Source organism: Mesocricetus auratus, unplaced genomic scaffold, assembly GCF_017639785.1.
Source record: "Mesocricetus auratus isolate SY011 unplaced genomic scaffold, BCM_Maur_2.0 Super-Scaffold_2245, whole genome shotgun sequence".
In the NCBI taxonomy this organism is placed as follows: Eukaryota; Metazoa; Chordata; class Mammalia; order Rodentia; family Cricetidae; genus Mesocricetus; species Mesocricetus auratus.
The window spans coordinates 5,877,164-5,891,436 of record NW_024429180.1 but is presented as its reverse complement, the minus strand read 5'-3'; the positions used below and the strand labels follow the sequence as shown (position 1 = coordinate 5,891,436).

The 14,273-nt window shown below is 43.8% G+C and overlaps 1 long non-coding RNA gene across 1 annotated transcript; it reads left to right on the top strand.

Moving 5' to 3' along the window:
• Positions 1-10,086: 10,086 nt before the first annotated feature.
• LOC121137250 lies at positions 10,087-11,902 on the top strand. The gene is made up of 3 exons (XR_005874505.1): positions 10,087-10,191; positions 10,953-11,156; positions 11,432-11,902. It is a non-coding gene; the product is annotated as an uncharacterized LOC121137250 (long non-coding RNA).
• The last annotated feature ends 2,371 nt before the right edge of the window (positions 11,903-14,273 follow it).

Sequence of the window (14,273 nt, the reverse complement as noted above, 5' to 3'; positions counted from 1 at the left end):
ACATATTTCTGTATATCTAGAAAACCTAACTTACCTAACTATAAGTTCTGACTGTTTTAAGTAACTATCTATAGTCTGTATTCAATTATGTATTATGTTTTAAAAGATCAGTATAAGCGCAATATTTAATCAAGAGGAGAAATATACACATCACAAAATTGACCCTAAATTTGTATCAATAAATGAAAAACCATACCAATACAAAGTATTCATTTCCATATCATAATTCCCCTTTTCCTTTAAAAAGAGATTGGTTGTGATCATTAACAAATTATAAGCAACCCATTCAAATGAAAACAAAAATTTATAAACAATATGGGGATTTGGACGTCACTCATTCCAAACTGTTTCCTGCTTATAGGGAGTGTGTCCAGCGCTTGGAAGGTTAGGGGACAAAAACTTTCAGAGATGGAGGAAGAAATCCAAAAAGCCGGCACATACACACAGACAGCACACACACACACATATACAACACACACACACATACACACACAGCACACACACAGACACACATACATCACACACACACAGACACACATATACCACACACAAGCATGCACATAACCAATTGAAATAGTTACACATATTCTTGGCAGCTTCCTTTATAATAATTTAAAACAGAAACTATTCAAATGTCCTTGAACCATGGAGTAAAGAAATACACTGTGGTATATTAAAAAACTGGAATCCTAAACAGCAATGAAAAGCTTTGAATGTTTACACTGAATGTGCAGCAATCTGGATGAATGTCTCAGAATTCTTGAGCAAGAATACTGAACCATACAAGAATCCAGAGCTGCGATATTTCTGTTTAATTTTATAAGTAAAGCACTTGCAGAGCTAACATCTAGGGCTAGAAGTCAAAAGAGGGAGAGAACAGACACTGACTGGCAGGATTCAGGAAGCTGGAGCAGATAAAATCCCACTTCTTTGGCCCTATGTTGATTAAATAAATGTATCCATTAGTTTATAACTCAATAAATTATATGCTGAGAATCCGTATCCTTTCTCTAGACACAGGAAAAGGTTACGAAAAGGTAACTGGGATTTATCTATGGCGTACAAATGGACTTGGGGAGCCCATCCCACATGAAGGGATGCTCCCTCAGCCTGGACACGTGGGGGAGGGTCTGGTCCCTCCTCTGATAAAATGACAGACTTTGGAGATCCCCCATGGAGGGCATCGCCTTCCCTGGGGAGCGGACTGGGATGGGGTAGGGGCATGGGGGATTGTTAGGGGGGCAGGGGAGGAGGGGAGGGAGAGGGAGCTGGGCTTGAAAAGAAAAAAAGAAAAGGTAACTTGGGATGCAATAAAAATGCTATATACCTTTGGGGGGAAATAAGCTGAAACCATTTGCACTCTCAGAAGCCATCGTCTCTGAAGCTACTGGGTAAACTCTATGGTGTTCCTGGCAGTACTGTCTGAATAGTGCAGCAGGAACTGAGTAAGAGAAGACGCCAGAAGCTCTCAGTGAGCACCTTGAGCAACGTGGGGCGAAACCATGAAGGTGCTGGAAGTGAGCCATCCCGTGCTGGCCTCTCTCAGTGTACATGGGTTTGTATCAAGCGGGACAGGATCAGGAGCCTCAGTTAGTGTAACAACCACAGCAGCAGGAATTACCATCAAGTGATCTGTGAGGGAATTTACAGGTTAGCTCCTGACACAACGGAATGTGTTCAAGTTGGATGTCCTGGCGGCCAGAACCAAGGCCGCGCAGGAACCGTCAGGATTTGAGTCTGAATGACTCCCCACAGGCTCATGGTTTGAAGGGCTGGTGCGATTCTGAAGACTGTAGTGGTGGTGTAGGAGGTGAGGCAGGGTTGAGAGACACCTCCCCCAAGTCTATTTCTATCAAAAAGGCTGAAAACATGACAGGGGCCTAAACTCAAGAGGATGAGTTTTGAGGTTAAGGGGTGCTTTGAGACAAGGTCAGGGTGCAGACCATGGAGTTGGTCTAGCCATTAGTTCAGGACTGAGCCAGGAACAGTGAACAGGGGCCCCCCTCCCCATGTTTCCCTGCTCTGCTCATCTGAATGGGCCTCAGTTTGAGCGGACAGCAACAGGAACACTTAGGGTCTGATGCAATGTCCTCAACTGCCCTGAAACTGCACGTGTAGGTCAACTTACAGAACGCCAGGAACATGGGTGCATTGTCAACCGGCAGTATTCTACGTGGGGAGCGTTTGGGTATCGGGAAGTTTACTCTCAGACAGCTCATGGGAAAGCACTGAGCTGCAGGGATGCAGCCAGATGGCCCTGGGGACACCAGTGTCTGACACAGAGGCCGTCACACTCTCTCCTCATGGGAAGAACTGGATCTGTGCTTGATTACAGAGTGTCACAGCACATCTGGCTGATGATGAGAGTGGTTCCAAAGACTTTGGCTTCTCTGCAAAGTTTTATGAAACAATCCTGCTGCCATATGTAATACGTTTTGTTATGATAATTGTGACATCTGAACCAATTACCTTTCTTGTATTTTCTAGATGGTTTTCACTTCTCTGAATGTTAAATGCCCCCGAAGTTTAGGCAAACAACCCAGATGTGTCTCAAATTGAAAAAAGGAAGAAAAAAGAAAAAAAAAGAAATACTTGCTTGCCCCAACAACTGACAGGGTCTTTTGGCATTGTCTTTTTCCTGTCCTTTAACCCCGAAGAGGTTCAGATCAGCCTGGAGTCCAGGATGCAGCCTGTCTTTAGGCATGGTTAGTGTTAAAGCCATTCCATGGTTTGCCTTGGCTTCTGCTCTAACTGACTTTCAGAAACATCTGTGGCAGTGCAATAATAACTCCTACCTGTCAGGGAGTGAATTGTGTGTCCACCCACATCCACATGTTGAAGCTGTAACTCCCAGGCTGATCGTATTTGGAGATGGTGGCCCATGGGACATCATGATGAGGTCGTAAGGTTGGTGCTCCCGTGGTGGAATGGCGTCCTTGTAGGAAGAGGCTAGAATTCCATTGTTTCCTGCCTGGTGGGGTTGCACCAAGGAGACTGCCATCCGCTAATAAGATCCAGGAAGACACAATGAACTCAGGTCAAGAATGACAAGAGAGGAGAATTATAAAAGAGAAAAACAACTCCCGCCCCCAATAATCTGGATTTGTTTGACTTTTTGAGACAGAGCCTTGTGTAGTCTAGGCGGGTCTCAAACTTGCACTGCAGCCAAGGATGGCCCTGAAATCCTGGCCCATCTGTCTCAACCTCCCAACTGCTGACTCCAAAATTACCTTCTTTCGTCAAATTGCTCTTTTCAGATTTCTCAAGACGGCTCTTTCCAGGTTTTTGTGACTTCTGAGCAGTGTTTTCCATTGCTCAGAGAACAGGGATTGTTAGGGTTTGAGCGTGGTTTGTCTAGGCGGAGCTCATGCTGAAGTCGGATTGCCGATGGGGCGTGTTGGAAGGCGGACTGCGCATGGGCAGAGAAGACCCCCTCTGCTAGGTAGGCGATCTTGCTCTCTGGCAAGATTAGATGAGTGGGATGCTGGGCAGTCGTTCTAAGGTCTGGCTGCCCCATGTGAGGTGGCTCATCCCCACATACTCTCATGCCTTTAGGCTTTCCACCGTGAGTGGACACAGCAGGAGGTCCCTGCAGGAGCCCTGTGCTTGGGCGTCTCAGCCTGTAGGACTGCGAGCCAAAGCGAACAGCCTTCCTCATCGGTGACCAGTCTCAGGCATTCTGCTACAGCAACAGACAGTGGGCGAACATGGGGCTGAAGAGGAAACCAGGAGGAGGAAAGAGGAGACAGCGGGTGAGTGATGGGAAAGCCGATGGAGACCCGCGACATGGGGGACAGTGAAAGGACACTCTCAGGGCCACTGGAGGTCAGCAAGAGTGACTCACAAGGATAGCAAAAGTTCATAAACCTCAAATGCTGGTCACGTTAAAGTGCCGTCTCCCCTCGCCAAAGCCACGGCGGGCTTTCCTTTCTCTTCGGCTCCCATTTTCCAGTCCCATTATGTTCATTAGCTCAGCTTTTCATTTACCAAACGAAACAGCAGCGTCTCCATTAGTGACGAGGGGGTCCTTTCTTTTCCCAGTTCCCGGGTCATGTTTTTGCAAATGTAACCTTGGCCGTGCTTTCTTACTGCTATTCACAACAAATAGTAGAACAAAATGCTAGAAAGCGACCTCTCGACATTCTGCTTTGTATTCAAGTGTCTCTGTCCTTTGTGAGACAGACGGACAGACGGCAACACACAGACATGCTTTCGTGCAAACAGTCTTTACTCTTATCGACGCAAAGAGCACGACCTTCCACTGTTTTGAAAACGCCTGGGTTATTATTTATAAATCATCTCTTTTTAAAGTTACGGCCCACAATTTCTTCTTTACAGGAAATTAAATAATTTGTGTAAACTATAAACAGCAATCACACATTTCGAATGGAGCCAAGGCTTTGTATAAAGACCGTTTGTATACGCGTGAGCTATTCATGAGTCAGTTTTCAATGGCCTGTGTTGTGGAAGGATTAAATTATAGCTTTGCCGTAGATTAGGTTTCTTTGTATTATTGTATTTAAACATCTGGTTGGTCTTCTATGCATTTTCTCCATCCCATCTTATAAAGTGATTAGGACATAACTCCTTCTCCATTGTACTTATAAGAACCCATCACAGTATGGATTTTTAAGAGAAAAATTGAATACCTAAACTCAATTGTTGCTTTGTAATTCTGTCTGTGGAGCTACCTACCCACACTGAACTTTAAAAAGAAAATGCAACGAAAGCCAGATTGCCACGGACAAGGAATTATACTCTACCAATAGCAATGAGTAAACATCGCCCACTCCTGACCCAAGATAGGCCATCTTCGAGCTTTCTATAGGACAATTTCTGTGGCTTCACAAAGGTGAGCCTTTGTGTCCCCTGAAATTATGGGCACATAATCCTTGAATGTGCTGTGTGGCAAAAAACAAAAGTTAAAAAAAAGGGAGCATAGCCTTTGTGTTTGCTGAGGACAATGTGCAATATGACAAAAGTGGACTATTTAGTCCTAGCACTAAGTGCTAAAATGTGGTGCGAGAGATAATAGCCTTACCCTGTTTCCAGATTCGGGGAAACAGCTAGATGGAGTGGGTAAATCCAGTCAGGAGTGAGGGGGTTAGGGAAGCTTTTCCAGGCAGTTTTTAGGTCCTAGCTGTGGCCTGACCAAATGGGTTTGGTTGTCAGTTGAGGACCTAAGCTAGGAGGAAATGGACAGGTGGAAACGTTAGCTACAGGAAAGGCGTCTAGAAGTCAGCCATATTTGAGACTCGCCATTCCTCACCTGAAGGTGACAAGCCAAAGTACAAAAGATGGCTTCTACTTTTCCTCTCCTGGGATTTTTAACTCTATTTCTCTTCTTGATTTTTGTCGTGGGGGGGAAGGGGGAGAGAAAGGATCCCAGTAACTGGCTAGCTAACTGGCTAGCTTAGGAAGGACATTGAGGGCGTGGGTATGATGGGTGTGACTTGAAGTCCGTGTTGGTTTGAAGTGCAGCGGACTGAACCCAAGGCCTTGTGCATGGCGGGTGTGTGCTCTACCACCGAGCTAAAGCTTCAAGCTAAAAGAATATTAATTTTGAGATAGAGTCTTGCTAAGTTACTCAAGGATGGCCTTGAGCTGTCTCTGTGGTCTAGGCCGGCCTTGAACTTGACATTCTGTCTCCGTCTCCCAGGAAACTGGGATCCAAGGCTGGTGGATCAGGCCTTTCGGAAAGCACCATTTATTTCTCTCTTTGAACTTGATGAGCTAAGAGTTCACTGAGCCTTACTCACCACAAATACTCAGGGGGTTGTCGCCTATGACGGGACAAGGTCCTCAGATGGCATCGAAGACATTTAAATTTGTAGCTGGCAAGTGACCTCAAAGATAGACCTAACATACTTTCGCTTTCAGGTAGCCAGATGTAATTTTCCCAGAGGCCTTTGAGGCCACACCTCAGCATCACTTATGATCTTAGCATCCCCAGCTGCAAAATCTGGAAAGCCCCAGGTGAGGCTGAGAAGGAGGAGGACTGAAGACGTTTTAGTAGTAGATGATCCACTTATTTCTGCTCAGTTTTTCTGCTGTCAATTCTCCCACTTTTTTCCCTTCCCATAGCCCCCCCCCCAATCTCTTGTCAGCTCTGACCGCAGTGCCTCTGCTTGAGAGAGTGTGCATCGGACCGCGACCGGTAGAGCCCACGGTATCGTTCTCAGTGTGAAAAGCCTACACATGGGTAGTGGAAACAGTCAGCCTTCCCATTTATCATTAGACCCAACGCTTCACGAGCGCCAGAGACGTACATTTATTTTAATCTTAAATCTCCAGTTTAATTCTTGTATGTGGGAAAGCCAGCAATAGGAGAGCAGTGCGATTGAGAGATACATTTCAATTAATTCTCCCACCAATGCCATATCTCTTCTGCATCAGAACCTTTTATAGTGTTAAAATGAACAGTTATGCAGCTGATGGCTGGCTAAATCCACCAAGGGGCCGAAGAGAGCCTCAGATAACATGACGTGTATAAATCATTCAAGAGGACAATTCAAGGAAGGAAAGCTATCTGTGTCAGGGATGACATTGGAAGAACCAAATAGGAGTCAATGAGAAGAAGGGACATTTAGGGCCATTGTCCATCTCACTTTTATTTTCCTTTAAAAAGAATTGTGTTATAATATCCATTTTTAAAATTAATTATCCATTAGCTGCAAGATAAAAAGTCTCTTCTTGTGCTAATGAAACAGTGGCCTTGGTGGAGAAAGACTCTTCACACGGGAGTGCTACTGGAGAGAGCTGTCCCCAGATGAGCTGGAATGGCTCTTTGTAGAAGCGCGGGGAGTGACAGGCAAGCCTGTATGGACCACCTGCTGATGTCAGTCCACTCCTCAGTTGCAGAAGCAGAGGATGGAGGTCAAGAATTCTGTCTCAAGGCCCCACCAATGGCAAAGTAGTAAGAAGTCCGGAAGGATGTCCCACCAATGCTGACTCCTGGAGTCCAGAAGGATGTCCCACCAATGCTGACTCCTGAAGTCCGGAAAGGTGTCCCACCAATGCTGACTCCTGAAGTCCTGAAGGATGTCCCACCAATGCTGACTCCTGAAGTACAGAAGGATGTCCCACCAATGCTGACTCCTGGAGTCCAGAAGGATGTCCCACAATGCTAACTCCTGAAGTCCGGAAAGATGTCCCACCAATGCTGGCTGATGCAGAACATTGGGCACTGTTTCCAGGCTGCCTCCACTATCTGCACCCAAACCTTATAGAAGCCTCCTTATTGGTGGTTTCATTCCTCAGTCTTCAGGCACCAAGAAAGGAACCTTTCTAGGAGCATTGTTTTTTAATAAATATGTCACTCCTGATGTAGGCAACACACTCAGGCTAGCACACACTCTGGAAACATCCGAGTTGAACAAGACTGACTGCCAACTACTGTGGTCTCACAAACTACATATATCTAGATCATTTGCATAAATTTATTCTCAATATATTGCATTTCATCTAAAGAGTCACATGGGTGTGACTTTATTTTGTCTTTCATGGCTGTAGGCTTTGAATTGAAATTTCACTCACAGTTTACAGGAATATTTGACTTGTTTGTTCTATGTATGGAATAGTACAAGCTAAAAATCTGCCATATAATTTTCATTTCTTTAAAATAATTCATTCCTGCCCCCCCCACCTTGCACACTCTGCCACCAGCATGTAGAAGAGATAAAAATCAAGAAAGAAGAAAAATGGCGGGGTTTTTTTGACATGGTTCAATAACTGCATCACACTGTAGTGAACTTATTACCATTCATAAGTCTTTAGTGAAGTATGGGTTGTATTGTCCTCACTGTTACTTGAATGCAAAACACGTGGATAACGTGGATAAAAGCTGTTTTCTTTGTGTCGCTCACGAAGCTGTGTCTAAGCACTTTCGGGACACCACACAGTGTCTCATTGTTTGCTTTGCTAAGCACATTAATTGTGATTTTGTTTTGATGCTTCATTCTCTGGGAAGATGTAAACATTTACCAGCCAATATTGGTAATCAATATTGACGCAGAGGCATCATTGATCTGCGTAAACACACTTATTAAAATGTGGAAAATTGTGACGTGCCTAATACGCAGACCTAACCATTCTGGAGAAGACGCTACGAAGATGTTGACAGCCTGCCCCTAGGCAATCAGCTAGGACACAGGAGGATGAATCCACAGGTGTTCTATGGTGAAATCCACTGCTTGAGCTGGTGAGACGGAGCAGTAGTAATGTCACTTGCTGCCAAGCCTGGCCACTCGACTTTAACCCCTGGGATCAAATGGAGGAAGAGAGAAGCATTTCCCACAGGTTGTCCTCTGAGTGCAAGTAGACACATAAACACACAAATCAATGTAGCAAAAATTAAATGTTGCACCCTGCCCACATTTTAGTGAAGAGAAACTGAGGGAAAATATCAAAATTGCTGAGCTGCCCCTGCAAATTCACATGCATTGGACGTTTCGTGGAAATGGAATCGCACAGTGTGTGTCTTCCTTGACTTTGCACTGTTATTTGTGTTGCAAACTGGATGAAGGCAGGAAGGTGGGCAGCTGCTCACTCTCAGGAGGCTCTTGTCATGGTAGAGCCACCATCTTGGATAAGTGCTCACCGCTGTTTCCTCTTGATTCTGTCCCCAGATTTCCTAGTGTGCTGTTTGCAAATAGGAAACGGTAGGCCTCATTGTATGATTGTCAGGACACACTACCCGAATAAGCCAGAACGGGGCTCAGTTCATATACCACATACTTTCATCTTTGCGTTCAACTTGGTTCCCTGTTTCTGCACTCTCTTTTTTCCTTGAATACTCACTTATCTTGAATTGTGTGTGTCTGTGTGTGGCTAGGTGTGTGTGAGGATTCCTGAGGATGCAAAGGGAGGTCACCGGGTGGGGGAACTGTAAGGATGACTCCACAGTATGAACCCTGGCTGCTCTTGTGGAGGGGGTGGGATCCAAACTGGATTCCTAGAACTCACATGATAACTTAGGATCACGTGCTTCTCCAGTTCCAGGGGGATCTGATGCCTCTTATGACCTCTATGGATACCAGGCACTCTTGTGTTACACATGTGTGTATGTAAGCAAACCCTCATACACGTGAAATAAAAATAAATCTTCATAAATAAACATGGGCCCTGGGTGCCCTGGAGTCAGGGTTATAGGTGGGTGGATGGCACCTTACATGGTTGTTGAGCTCACTTCCTTTGTAAGAGCAAGTTAACTTCCCTTCACAGGTGAGACACCTCTCTGTAGAGTGTAGTCATCCTTGCCAGTCGCCTGGGCCCTGCTGCACTGTCTGAACCCCCAAATAACACACAGGACGCTATATTAATTATGAAGCGGTTGGCCGTTTGCTTGTTTCTTACTGGCTATCTCTGACTTAAGTATTTAACCCATAATTGTTAATCTAAGTATTTCTCTTACCAGAGAAAAGGATCCAGGCCTCTTACTCCTCTAGCTGCCTACATGGTGTCTCCCTGTTTCTTTCCCAGAATCCTCCTAGACTCCTAGTCCCATCTATCTTTCTTCCCTATTGGCCAACAGTGCTTTATTCAATAAACAATAAGAGACAGATTTACAGAATGACATCTCCCATCATCTCTTATTTATCTAAATAAAAAGAAAGGTTTTAACTTTAACTTAGTCAAATTATATATAACATCAACAGTCATCAAGTAAGAACCATAGTTACAATATTTTGTCCATTAACATTTAGTAAGAATTAAAGAAATTATTTTATCATCTATCCTATCTGTGTGAGTCTCAAGTCTTATATGTAGCTAAACTTTTATCATAACTAAGGAAAACTATGATTATAACCATCTGTCTTCAACTCCATCAAAGACCACATAAGGATAATATATAAACACTAAAATTGACATAGACATCTCACTACCTGGACAGTCACCCAAAGTTCCTCTGTAATGTTGGGGCATCTATCTTCAGCTCATAGGCCACAATGTGTCTGGAAGACTTCTCAGCAAAGCAGGAAATTTCAAAATGTCCATCTGCATTGGCAGTCAGTCATTTTTCTGTGTCCTGCAGAAAGTCTGGGAGACTCTTCCATGAAGCAGGAACCCTGTAGGACTGTTTGAGTTCAGCAATCACTTTCCTGTGGGTCCTTCATGTGAAGTTTATACAGCAACAGTGAAACAGTCTAGGCAAGAGCACCCCAAGAGCACTGGGCTACAGCTTCAGTCTCTGTGAGTATCTCTTATAATCCAAGCCAATAAAACTACTACCTTTACTCATGAACGTTGCAAAAGTTGTCCACAGAGAATTTGAAAAGAAGATTACACCGAAGAAAATAAGAATCATCTGCCATTCTGCCACCTACACTAAGCTAGTATGGGTTTTCTGCGTTTTCAGCTTCAGTCAAAGTATTGAACCTCTCTAATATTTGAGGAAGAAAACTCGTTGTAGATAAGAACAAATCTCCTGGTGTTTGACAAATTTATTAAAATTAAATTAAGGTTACACCGTCTGAAGGATTTGTATCTTTGCCACTCTAATAAACATCAAAGAAAGTATATTTTTCTATATTTTGGAATATTTTCTTTAAAGCATTTTTTTATATCAGCACAGGAGCCTGGCAGGGTCTTTCACCCCAGTGCCCAGGAAGCATTGGCAGGCAGCTATCCAGGAGACTGAGGCCAGCTGGTTTACAGAGAGAGAGTTCCAGGCCAGTCAAAGCTACACTGTGAGACCTTGTCTCAAAAGAAAACCCTCATGTGAATTGTGGCTGATTTTTGTTGTTTCCTGATTGTTTTTTTAATTTTAACTAGTTATTGTTATAATAATTTATTGGTGTTTAGTATTCTCCACAAGAACCACAGTCTATTCAACAAAAGCTCTAGTACTAGTACTAGGCATGAGAAAACTTCTTTTCAATTGTTGGTCAGGGAACTTCAAGAAAGCTCCCAAGCAACACTGGCGATTGCAATTGTTCTTTATTGCTTTCTAGAATTTGAAGGTGAAGTGATGCTGTTAATGACACCAGACACTTCAACACAGGACTTTGAGGAATTAAGTTAGAGCTGACCCGGACGCCTCCTCCCTGAGGACTAACTCTCACGGTACTGGAATGTGCTATGACGTCTGCCAAAGGAGAACGACAATCAATAGTCCCAGCCACCTGTAAAGCCAAAGGACTGGCGCAGGAAGACAGGTCAATGGTGCAAAAAATGTGGTACTTATATATGGGTGGTCAACAATGGCTGTCTAATTGGGCTTCAGGCCCACTCAAGAGGAAGGGACGCGTGCTTGGTGCCGTAAAACTCAGCCGTTTGCCCGTAGCTAGTGAGACCATGGAACCTAGAGGAGAACCTGCTACTGCTAACCCTGAAACCAATAGAATTCCTAACTTTATTCTTGATACTTATCATGATTCCCGTAGACAAATTTCATTCTCATTTCTCAGCAAAGTTGTTTTTCTTTTTTTAGCAAAGAGGACCATCACAGAGCTGAAACTGATGTAGCTGCAGAGAATAACTGACTATGGGATGCTCAGCCCCAGATCATACGTCTACAACACAACTCCTGTATCTAAGGCTCATGGAACACCACAGAAGAGGAAGGGAAAAAGATTTAAGAGCCAGAAGATCAGGATGTCTTCTGGGAGATTGAGTCTTCTATTATGACAGGGAAGTGGTATACACAAAACCCCCATAATCTGGCAGCCTAGACCAGTCCTTAACAATGACAAAGCAGTTGTCCTGCCGCTGTGGATGGGGACGTCTCATAGGGCCATAAACCTGAATGAAGAACTATAGGAAGTGAGTGATTGCTGCGAGTTGGAGACCAGTGTTCCCTAGGAATGAGTCGATGATGGGGGAAGTCCTTCTGTGTATATGTAAATAAAGCTCTGTTGGACAATAGGGAAGCAAGATAGGTGGGACTAGGAGTCGAGGAGGATTGTGGGAAAGAGAGGCACAGTCAGTCACGATGTAGCCCTCCAGAAGACTAAGAGGTCCGGACCCTTTTCTCTGGTAATAGAAATACTTAGATTAACAATTATGTGTTAAATACTTAAATCAGAAGTAGTCATTAAGAAACCAAATGGCCAACAGCTTCATAATTAATATAGTGTTCTGTGTGTTATTTGGGGGCTAAAGCAGCAACAGGACCCAGGCAGCATCCTGCAACAGGAGTCCAGGAGGATTCTGGGAAATGTAGTGAAGAGAGTTGTTGTCATGTGATCTCCCAGGAGGAAAAGACGCATCAGAGGCCGTCCTTGGAAAGACAAGTCCTTATAAAAATATATATTAGTAATTATGGATCAATAATTAAGTCAGAGCTAGCCAATGAGAAACCATAGCAAACGGACAACAGCTTCGTAATTAATATAGTGTCTCGTGTGTTATGTGGGGACTATAGCGGCAACAGGACCCAGGCAGCTGGTGGGAAGACTACACGTTACAAGTCACCTATGTGGTTATGCAATAACCACTCAGTCAGTCTACAGACATGCATATCCATATGAGCAGTAGTTATCCAATAATCACCTAGTCAGTCTACAGACATGTATATCTATATGAGCAACACAGTATGGACTCAGCAGGTTGCATTTATATGTTTAAATGCATGCTCACATGTAATAATTATAATTAAAGAAAACACTAGAGATAGTGAATGAAAGTAGAAGGAGGACTTGGGAGCAGAGGGAGGCAAACAGCAGGATGAGGAAGCAGACTTTAATAGTAGGAGACTGAAGATGACCTAAGTCATGTGCGAAATGTCATAATGAAGCCTGTCAGCTTGTACAATTAATAGATGCCAGTCAAAATGAAAAAGGTAAAAAAAAAAGACCTGCATGTGAATTGTGACTTGTTTTTGTTTTCCATGTTTCACTATTAAATAATTTATGCTATATCAAAAATACATTGAGTAAGATGTTAGATGATCTTTGAAACAGTATACGGGCAGTGGTGGTGCACTCCTTTAATCCCAGCACTCAGGAGGCAGTGGCAGGTAGATCTCTGTGAGTTCAAGGCCAGCCTGGTCTACAGATCGAGTTCCAAGACAGCCTCCAAAATAATACAGAGAAACCCTGTCTCGAGAAACAAAACAAACCAAACAAAAAGAAACAGTATAGAAGCGAAGTCCTGGAAGATATCACTTTAAGAAAAGAAACCAAGACAACCTATTTCTTAGGGATATTCATACGTATTGCTGAATTACCTGTAAAATATGATGCCAATTTATATTTGGACCAGGTTTGATTGGGAATGGTCAGTTTTGCATTTCTTTCGAAATAATGCTATTGTAATTGTTAACAGTTTTTAGCTACTTCCATAAGCAACAATAGCACCTTTGACTGTTTGCAAAATTGATTATTTTTTGCAGGTTTAGGCTCATCGTCTGTATTGTTTGGGACTTGACTATTTCCCTTTTCTTGTCATTAGAGGGTCTTTGGTGAGTCTTAGATCTTAAGTTAAAATTTTGTACACCTACTATCATGGGAATGAGTAATTTTCTGGGTCTCTGGCCAATTTTCCAGCTCATAAGAATTTGGCTTCAGCTGTTATCATGAAATAATCACGTAGGTATTTAGCGTGGTTCAGGCTTCATATCATACATTAGTTACCCTTAATATATGAACTTCCTGCCACTCCTGTTTGGAAGGGCTTCTGTTTCTCCCCCCAAGGCCATGCCATTTATTGTTCAAGATTAATAATCAAGTTTCTGCCTTCTAAACTCTAAGGCCTAGCACAGGCTTTGTAGAGTCATCCTTAGAAAAACCATATGATAAATGGACAACTGAGAGAGTTAAAAAAAAAACTCAGCTGTTGGGATGGTTCCAACAGTAGAGTGTTTGTCACGGAAGCATGAGTTTGATTTCAAGAGTCTACATAAAAACCCAGGTGTGGTGACATTGGCCTGTAATCCCAGAGCTGAGAGGGAGTACAGGTGGGTCCCTGGGGTTCACCGGCTAGCCAGCCTAGCCCACCAGCAAGCCAACAGTACCAGCGGGAAACCTTGTCTCACAAAGCAGAATTGTCTCTGTGGGCGAAGTGCCTGCCCTGAGGCCCTACATTTGAAACCCCAAGCTCATGAAAAACCTAGATGTGAGGGCATGTTCCCATAGCTCCAGCGCTGGCTCAGCAGACTGCCCAGCCAAACTGACTTGCTTTAGATTTAGTGAGAGATCTTGTCCCCAACAATAAGGGTGGTGAGCCTGGCCTGAGCAGTAACCTGTGTCCTTGACTAATGCAGAGGGATGCGTGTGTGTGTGTGTGTGTGTGTGTGTGTGTGTGTGTGTGTGTGTGTGTGTGGTTTTCTGTGT